We start from the raw sequence: 8437 nt of genomic DNA on the forward strand, positions 1-8437 counted from the left end.
ATACCATTGGTTGCATGACTGGCTAATTTTGTTACAGGACTCATTTTAGAGTGTGGTATAGGAACTTCCCCGGCGGTCCAGTGGTTAAGACTCCTCGCTCCCAATGCAAGGGTCACAGGTTTGATCCCTGTTCAGGGAACCAAGGTCCAGCATGCCACATGGCACAGCCAAAACAAACAAACAAACAAAAACCACAAACACAAAATGAAGATCGAGTGCAATGTAGGCATGCAAGAGTCTTAAAATTTGGTGCTGCCCCTCTCCTGACCCTCCTGATGTTCTCACAGTGACGAGAGTCAAGGCCTGAACAGCAGCCCCCTCCTTCCACTTGTCACCAGTAGTCCATACAGGTCGTTTCAGATTTTATAGATTTACTGTACATTTCAGCTCTCTCCTTTAGATGTTTCTCTACAGGAGAAGAAAAAGTAATTTTTGTCCTAAGTGACGCTGCCTTCCTCAGACCAGCCTGCCAGCGAGGCCAGCAAGATGGCCTCACCCAGGCAGACGCACACGCCGTCAGGGGTTGTGCACGGCATGTCCGTCCTTTGCCACAATGTCTGGCACCTCTGGCCTCAGCGTGGACTCTGACCCTCTCCTCTGTGCCTCACCCTTTCCCCTTTTTCACATGGTTCCTGCCTGGTGTTCTGTTCTTGCTGTTTCATGCTTTCAGACAGCGAGTCCTGAGAAGGAGTTATCCTTTCCCTACACCTGAAGGATTGTCTCCGGTTTGTTTTGTCTTGGAAAACTCCAGACCTTCTGCTGTGTTGCCCTCCGGTTGCCTCCTTTCCCGCTCAGCTTGGAAGGTGTCTGTTGATCAGCTCTGTTCTGGCTGCTGCAGGTAAGACTCAAATACAGGCGGCTCCGTTCCTGCCCTGTCACAGCTTCCAGACAGGGTCACACCTCCTTCGAAGTAACCCCTCGCCTCCCAGCCCTCCCGCATATCCACCACAGAGGCCTGGAGGTAAGGTGGGAGTGGTCCTGGCTGCACTGGCCGAGTTTTCTGCCCAACAGTTGTGTTTCCTCCCCACCTCCCATCCTTCTCTCACACTTCTTTTCTCCCTAGTTTCTACCCCTACATCAAGATCCACTTCTCTCCTGGCCACTGAAGCAACGCTTGACATCCAGTCCAGCTCTGCCCTCCTTCAGGTTGGGGAAGAGCTAACTGGGCATCTCTCCAGGTGCTGGCAGAACAGCTCAGGCAATCAAAGGGCTAAGGTACCCACGTTGCCAAGGTTTGAAGAGGCAGTTTGTTGGGGGCAGGGTTGGGAGTAGGGAGGGGGGATGAGGCTGGTGATGGAACTTCTCAAGAGAGCTACCTGCCCAGATTTCCCTCTTGAATGTTTCCAGCTAACAGGTGGTCCCTCCACTGGAAGTAAATTCCTGAGTATTTTTATCCAACACCTCATAAACAAAATGGCAATGCTACTGGCTATGTCATACAACCGGGCGTATTGAATCATGTCCCCATTCATCAATTTGCCAAACAAAGCAGGTTGCTATCTGAGCTTGTTTGGAGAGAGGCTAACTATGGGAAGGAAGAAAAATTCAGGCATCTGCCTACAGGTACACTGTCAAGATTTAAATGATACATGTGCTTGGTGGTATCCAACTCTGTGACCCCACGAACTACAGCCTACCAGGTTCCTCTGTCCGTGGGATTTTCCAGGCAAAAATACTGGAGTGGGTTGACATTTCCTTCTCTAGGGAAATGATACATACAGGTTGACTTGGTGCATTTTTAAGTGACCCTTTCCCTACATAAGATGCACTGGCAGCATGGTTGACACTCTAGTCATTGTTATGGGAACCGCACTATAATGCCTTGGGGAGGCCTGTTGCACTGGAACTGAGATAGGGAGGAGCTGGAACCCAAGAGAGATGCAGAATGTAGCCAGAGGATAACTGATTTATTTTTTTAAGGCATTTTACTTTTTAAAGTCTTTACTGAATTTGTTAAAATACTGCTTCTGTTTTATATTTCAGCGTTTCTTTTGGCATGTGGAATCTTAGCTCCCTGACCAGGGGTCACACCCGTATCCCCTGCATTGGAAGGTTAAAGTCTTAACCACTGGACCATCCATGTTTTATAAATCCATCCATTCATTTAAAAACACATCAAGCAACTCCTCATCAGGCCTTGTGCTGTATGCTAGACACACCAAGATTCACGAGGCTTACATGCTGATGGGGGATTCTCTATGTATGTGCAGGATAGTGTGTTAAGTGTGATAATAAAGGTACACATAAAATGTAGAGGGGATCTAGGGCGTGTCTTTCCTGAAGAGCTCATTTCTGAGCCAAGTCTCGAAGGATGAGTATAAAGCAAGAAAAGATACATTTTCAAAGGCATTGTGGTGTGGAATTACGATGGGGAACCCACACATAATTTGGTGTGAGTATAATTCAGGCTTCTCAGGAGCTGGGAAGAGCAGTGTCAAGAGCTCGGGCCAAATGTATACAGGAGCTAGATGATGAAGCACATTGAATGTCTAGCTTGGGAGCAGGGACTTAATTTGAAGGTGCTTGGGAGCCTCTGGGCTTCCCAGGTGGCGCTAGTGGTAAAGAAAGTGAAGTCGCTCAGTCGCGTCCAGCTCTTTGTGACCCCATGGACTGTAGTCCACCAGGCTCCTCCGTCCATGGGATATTCCAGGCAAGAGTACAGGAGTGGGGTGCCATTGCCTTCTCCAGGAGACTTTCCTGACCCAGGGATTGAACCCGGGCCTCCCACATTGCAGGCAGACGCTTTACCGTCTGAGCCACCAGGGAAGTGCTAGTGGTAAAGAAGCTGCCTGCCAATGCCAGAGACATAGGAGAGACTGGTGGGGAAGATCCCCTGGGGGAGGGCATGGCAACCCACTCCAGTACTCTCACCTGGAGAATCCCACGGACAGAGGAGCCTGGCGGGCTACAGTCCATGGGGTCACAGAGACTAAAGCAATTTAGCACAGGAGCCGCTTAGAGTTGAAGCAGGAGAGTGACAAATATGGGGGGAACTGACTGTTTCACATGCAGCTGGCAGCTCCTTGTTATATTTTTAAAAAGTAATTTAATTAACTTTGGCTGTGCTGAGTCTTTGTTGCTGTGCAGGCTTCTCCCTAGTTGTAGTGAGTGGGGACTATTTTTCGTCGTAGTGCACGGCTCTTCATTCCAGCGGCTTCTCTGGTGGAGCACGGGCTCCAGGCCCGTGGGCTGCGGTGGCTGCAGTTCCCGGGCTCTAGAGCACAGGCTCAGTAGTTGTGGTTCGTGGGCTTCGTTGCGCCGCAGCCTGTGGGATCTTCCCAGATCAGGAATCTAACTCATGTCTCCTGCGTTGGCAGGCAGATTCTTTACCACTGAGCCACCCCCGCACTTTTTTTTTTTTTTAATATTGATTTATTTGGCTGCACCAGGTTTTACTTGCTGCACACAAGATCTTTGATCTTTGTTGTGGCATGAGGGATATTTAGTTGCGGCTTGCAAACTCTTAGTTGTGGCATGTAGGATCTAGTTCCCTTCCCAGTTAGATCAAATTTGGGTCCCCTGCATTGGAAATTCAGTGTCTTAGCTACTGGACCACCAGGAAAGTTCCTATTTTATAATATTTTATTATACTATGTCATACTTGTAATATATGTATTACACCAGATGTATATCGCCAGGAAGAAATGGATGGGCAGATAGAGAGAATGTTAGACAGAGAAACTGAATTTAGAACCTTTCATTTATTCAGCAGAGTTGAAAATATATTATTTAAGAGAGGTGAAAAACTAAAACTCTGTGTTGTCCGCAGAAACTTTCCTAAACAGATGGAATTTCTCTTTTTCATTTGTAAAAGTTAAAAAAAAAAAAGGAGCTTTTTATTTCAAAATTAGTATTTGCCCATGGTTAAAATATCCCAACAGCAAAGAAGATTGTAAGGTAAAAAGTAAAATTTCCAGACACACTTTCTAGAGTTAACCACCGTCCAGCCTTCCAGAAATGTTGAACACACTACAAGGAGTAAAAATACCTCCCTCTCATTTTTACATAGATGGTACTAAATTACACTGTTTGCACATTTTTCAGTTAACAACCTGTACTGGGCACGATTCCGTTGTCATTGTTATGTGGAACTTTCTCCTTCCTTCAGTCTTGGTTTTCTTTCCTTTCTTTCAGAATCTACTTTTTGTTTTACTCTTTATTTTTACTAACTAAGCAATTAAAAAATACACAACTTTGATTATACCTCTTTCTGTTCTCGTGTGACTGTTGTCTGTGGGACAGATTCTTAGAAGAAGAACCTCTAGATTAAGTATATAAACCCTTGAATTTTGGCAGGTTACTGACAAGGTTTCCTCAGAAAGAGTTACAAACCATTTATTTCCACCAGAAATTTCCATTTCGTGTATGTTTCCTCACCACACAACATGGTTTGTTATCACACTTTTAAAGTTTTGCCAACTCAATATACTAAAAATTGGTATCTTGGTGATGCCTTAATTTGCACTTACTGAATTAGCAATGAGATTGGGTATTCTTTGTGTATGTGGTGGGGCTTTCATATTTTGTTTTCTGAACTTCCAGTTCATATTCTTTTATAGGTGGTTGGTCTTTTTCTTCAGATTTCTAAAAACTCTATATGTATATTCAAGAAATTATTGCTGATATCATATATGCTAATCATTTTTTTGCCCAGATTGTTGCCTTTGACTTTGTAGGTTGTATTTTTAATTCCATTTTTCAGTAGTCACATTTATTAATCGTTTCTTTATGACTTCTAGATTTTATGTCATAGTTAGGAAAAGCTTTCTCCATGACAAGATTATACAAAAATTCATTGTTTTATTCTAGTACTTTTTGCAATTTCACTTTTATATTTAAACCTTTTCTCCACCTTGGATTTATTTTTGATGTACAGAGAAAAATGGAGCTCTGCTTTTATTATTTTTCTAAAAGACTGACCACTTATCCCAATGGTGATTATTGAATATCTTCCCTACTCATTTGGAATGCTCCCTTTATCATAAAAGTTATTTCATTTGCACATGGGTTCATATCTGGACTGTCTACCTTTTTCCATTGACCTGCCTATTTCAGCACTGTACTGTTCATTGATGTGGTTTAGAATGCATTTTTTAAAAATCTAGTGGCTTTAAGGCAGTAAAAGTATTCTATATGATATTATTATTATGGCTGTATGTCATTATATATTTGTCCAAACTCGTATGCTGTGCACCACCAAGAGGGAACCCTAAGGTAAAGTATGGATGTTGAGTGATTATGGTGCGTCAAGGTAGGTTCATTCCTGGTTAAAAAAAAGAGAAAGAACCATTACAATGAGCAATGAGGATAATGGGGGAGGCTATGCATGTGTGGCGTGGTAATAAATGGGAAGTCTGTATCTCCCTTCAAGTTATACACCTAAAGTTGCTCTAGAAAAACAAAGTCTTCTAAAAAATAAAATCGAAGAATTTAAAAATGAACAGTACTAACTTCCTTTCATTACTCTATTCTCATCCTTTTAAAAAAATTTTTTTGTTGAAGTACAGTTTTACAATATTGTGTTAATTTTTTCTGTACTATATCTTCTTTTTCATGTTCTTTTCCATTGTGATTTGTCACAGGACATTGAATACAGTTCCCTGTGTTATATAGTAGGGCCATGTCGTTTTTCATCCTGTATGTAGTAGTTTGCCTCTGCTAAATCCCAAGCTCCCAATCCTTCCCTCCCCTCCTCCTTTCCTCCTCGGTGACCACAAGTCTATTCTCTATATCTGTGAGTCTGTTTTTGTTTCACAATATGTTGATTTGTATTGTGTTTTAGACTTCACGTTTAAGTGGTACCATGGGGTATTTGTGGAAACTTCTAAGAGATGGGAATACCAGACCACCGGACCTGCCTCTTGAGAAACCTGTATGCAGGTCAGGAAGTAACAGTTGGAACTGGACATGGAACAACAGACTGGTTCCAAATAGGAAAATGAGTACAGCAAGGCTGTATATTGTCACCCTGCTTATTTAACTTATATGCAGAGTATATCATGAGAAACGCTGGGCTAGAAGAAACACAAGCTGGAATCAAGTTTGCCAGGAGAAATATCAATAACCTCAGATATGCAGATGACACCACCTTTATGGCAGAAAGTGAAGAGGAACTAAAAAGCCTCTTGATGAAAGGGAAAGAGGAGAATGAAAAAGTTGGCTTAAAGCTCAACATTCAGAAAACGAAGATCATGGCATCTGGTCCCATCACTTCATGGCAAACAGATGGGGAAACGGTGGAAACAATGTCAGACTTAATTTTGGGGGGCTCCAAAATCACTGCAGATGGTGACTGCAGCCATGAAATTAAGAGATGCTTACTCCTTGGAAGGAAAGTTATGATCAACCTAGATAGCATGTTCAAAAGCAGAGACATTACTTTGCCAACAAAGGTCCATCTAGTCAAGGCTATGGTTTTTCCAGTGGTCATGTATGGATGTGAGAGTTGGACTGTGAAGAAGGCTGACAGCTGAAGAATTGATGCTTTTGAACTGTGGTGTTGGAGAAGACTCTTGAGAGTCCCTTGGACTGCAAGGAGATCCAACCAGTCCATTCTAAAGGAGATCAGTCCTGGGTGTTCTTTGGAAGGAATGATGCTAAAGCTGAAACTCCAGTACTTTGGCCACCTCATGCGCAGAGAGTTGACTCACTGGAAAAGACTGATGCTGGGAGGGATTGGGGGCAGGAGGAGAAGGGGACGACAGAGGATGAGATGGCTGGATGGCAACACTGACTCAATGGATGTGAGTTTGAGTGAACTCCGGGAGTTGGTGACGGACAGAGAGGCCTGGCGTGCTGCAATTCATGGGGTCACAAAGAGTCGGACACTACTGAGCAACTAAACTGAACTGAACTGATGGGGTATTTGTCTTTCTTTTTTTGGCATACTTCCCTTAGTATGATAAGTGCTAGGGCCATCCGTATTGCTGCAAATGGCATTGTTTCATTCTTTTTGATGGGTGAGTGAGATTTCATTGTATATGCACCACATCTTCTTTATCCACTCATCTGTCAATGGACATTTAGGTTGCTTCCATGTCTTGGCCATGGTAAACAGTGCTGTGATGAACATAGGGGTACATTTTCGAATGTATCTTTTTGAATTATAGTTTTGTCTGGGTGCATGCCCAGGAATGGGATTGCTGGATCATATGGCAACTCTATTTTTAATTTTTTGAGGAACCTCCACCCTGTTCTCCACAGTGGCTATACCAGTTTACATTCCCACCAACAGTGTAGGAGGGTTCCCTTTTCTCTGTACCCTCTCCAGCACTTGTTATTTGTAGACTTCTTAAGGATGGTCATTCTGACTCATGTGAAGTGGTGCCTCACTGTAGTTTTGATTTGCATTTCTCTAATAATTAGCAAAGTTGAGCATCTTTCACATGCTTTTTGACCATCTGTCTATTTTCTTTAGAGAAATGTCTGTTGAAGTCTTCTACCCATTTGTCAATTGGGCTGTTTGGTTTTTTTTGGTGTTGTGTGAGCTGCTTGTATATTTTGTAAGTTAAGCCCTTGTTGGTTGCATCGTTTATTAATACAAATATTTTCTCCCACCCCATAGGTTGTCTTTTTGTTTTGTTTATGGTTTCCTTTGCTGTGCCAGCACTAGTTAGTTTGATTAGGTCCTGTTTGGTTTTTTTTGTTTTTATTTCTATTGCCCTGGGAGACTGACCTAAGAAAACATTGGTATGATTTATGTTAGAGAATGTTTTGTGTCTTCATCCTTATATTTCCAGATGATCTGTTCTCAAGTGCCAATAAAAGATGTAATGGTATGCTCTGTTTGTGTACAGTAACAATGGTGGATAAGATAATTTAATGAGTCAATAACCACTACGATTTTTTATTGTTGTTTTCATTTCCAGTATTGCAGTGTGAACAACATTGATTCATATCTGTTTTTCTGATGTGTTTGTATGTATTATAATTTCTTCTTGTGCTTCCCCAAATAAACTTTTGGCTCGAGACTGTTTAACAATGTCCCAGTGTTTACTCAGTCACTATGCTGAACTTTTTTAAACGCACAAAAAACAAGCAGTGCCTGTTGAAAGGTGAAAACCCAAGGCGTGTGCTAGAAGGTGGGTAAAGAAAGCTCATGTCCATCCTGCCTCTCCGCATATAGCCCCAAGTAAATGCGGAGTCCTAGAATTAACCTTTGCTATCTTTTCCTCCAAGCCAAGTATCTCCCATCTATGTAATATTTAAAGATGTATCATTTCATTCTTAGAAAAAAGAGAGTTACCAAGATTATTAAGGAAACCTTTGGAATCTTAGTAGCTGTAGCCATGGCAGCTGGCTTCTAACCCTTGTGTGGTTTACCGGAGGCCCATCCTCTCTCTCCCCACGCCTTCCCCTTCTTGAAGTCCTTCAGCACTCAGTTCTGTTAAAACCTCTGTGAATCACAAGTGGAGGGTTTATAAGTGAAAAGCCAGAA

The 8437-nt window shown here is 42.6% G+C and overlaps 1 long non-coding RNA gene across 1 annotated transcript; it reads left to right on the top strand.

Annotated features, from left to right (window-relative positions):
• Positions 1 to 579: 579 nt before the first annotated feature.
• LOC138437792 (uncharacterized) lies at positions 580 to 7978 on the top strand. Its single transcript, XR_011256153.1, has 3 exons — positions 580 to 838; positions 1064 to 1215; positions 5783 to 7978. It is a non-coding gene; the product is annotated as an uncharacterized lncRNA (long non-coding RNA).
• Positions 7979 to 8437: the final 459 nt, after the last annotated feature.

This window comes from Ovis canadensis, chromosome 3 (genome assembly GCF_042477335.2).
Source record: "Ovis canadensis isolate MfBH-ARS-UI-01 breed Bighorn chromosome 3, ARS-UI_OviCan_v2, whole genome shotgun sequence".
NCBI classification, from domain to species: domain Eukaryota; kingdom Metazoa; phylum Chordata; class Mammalia; order Artiodactyla; family Bovidae; genus Ovis; species Ovis canadensis.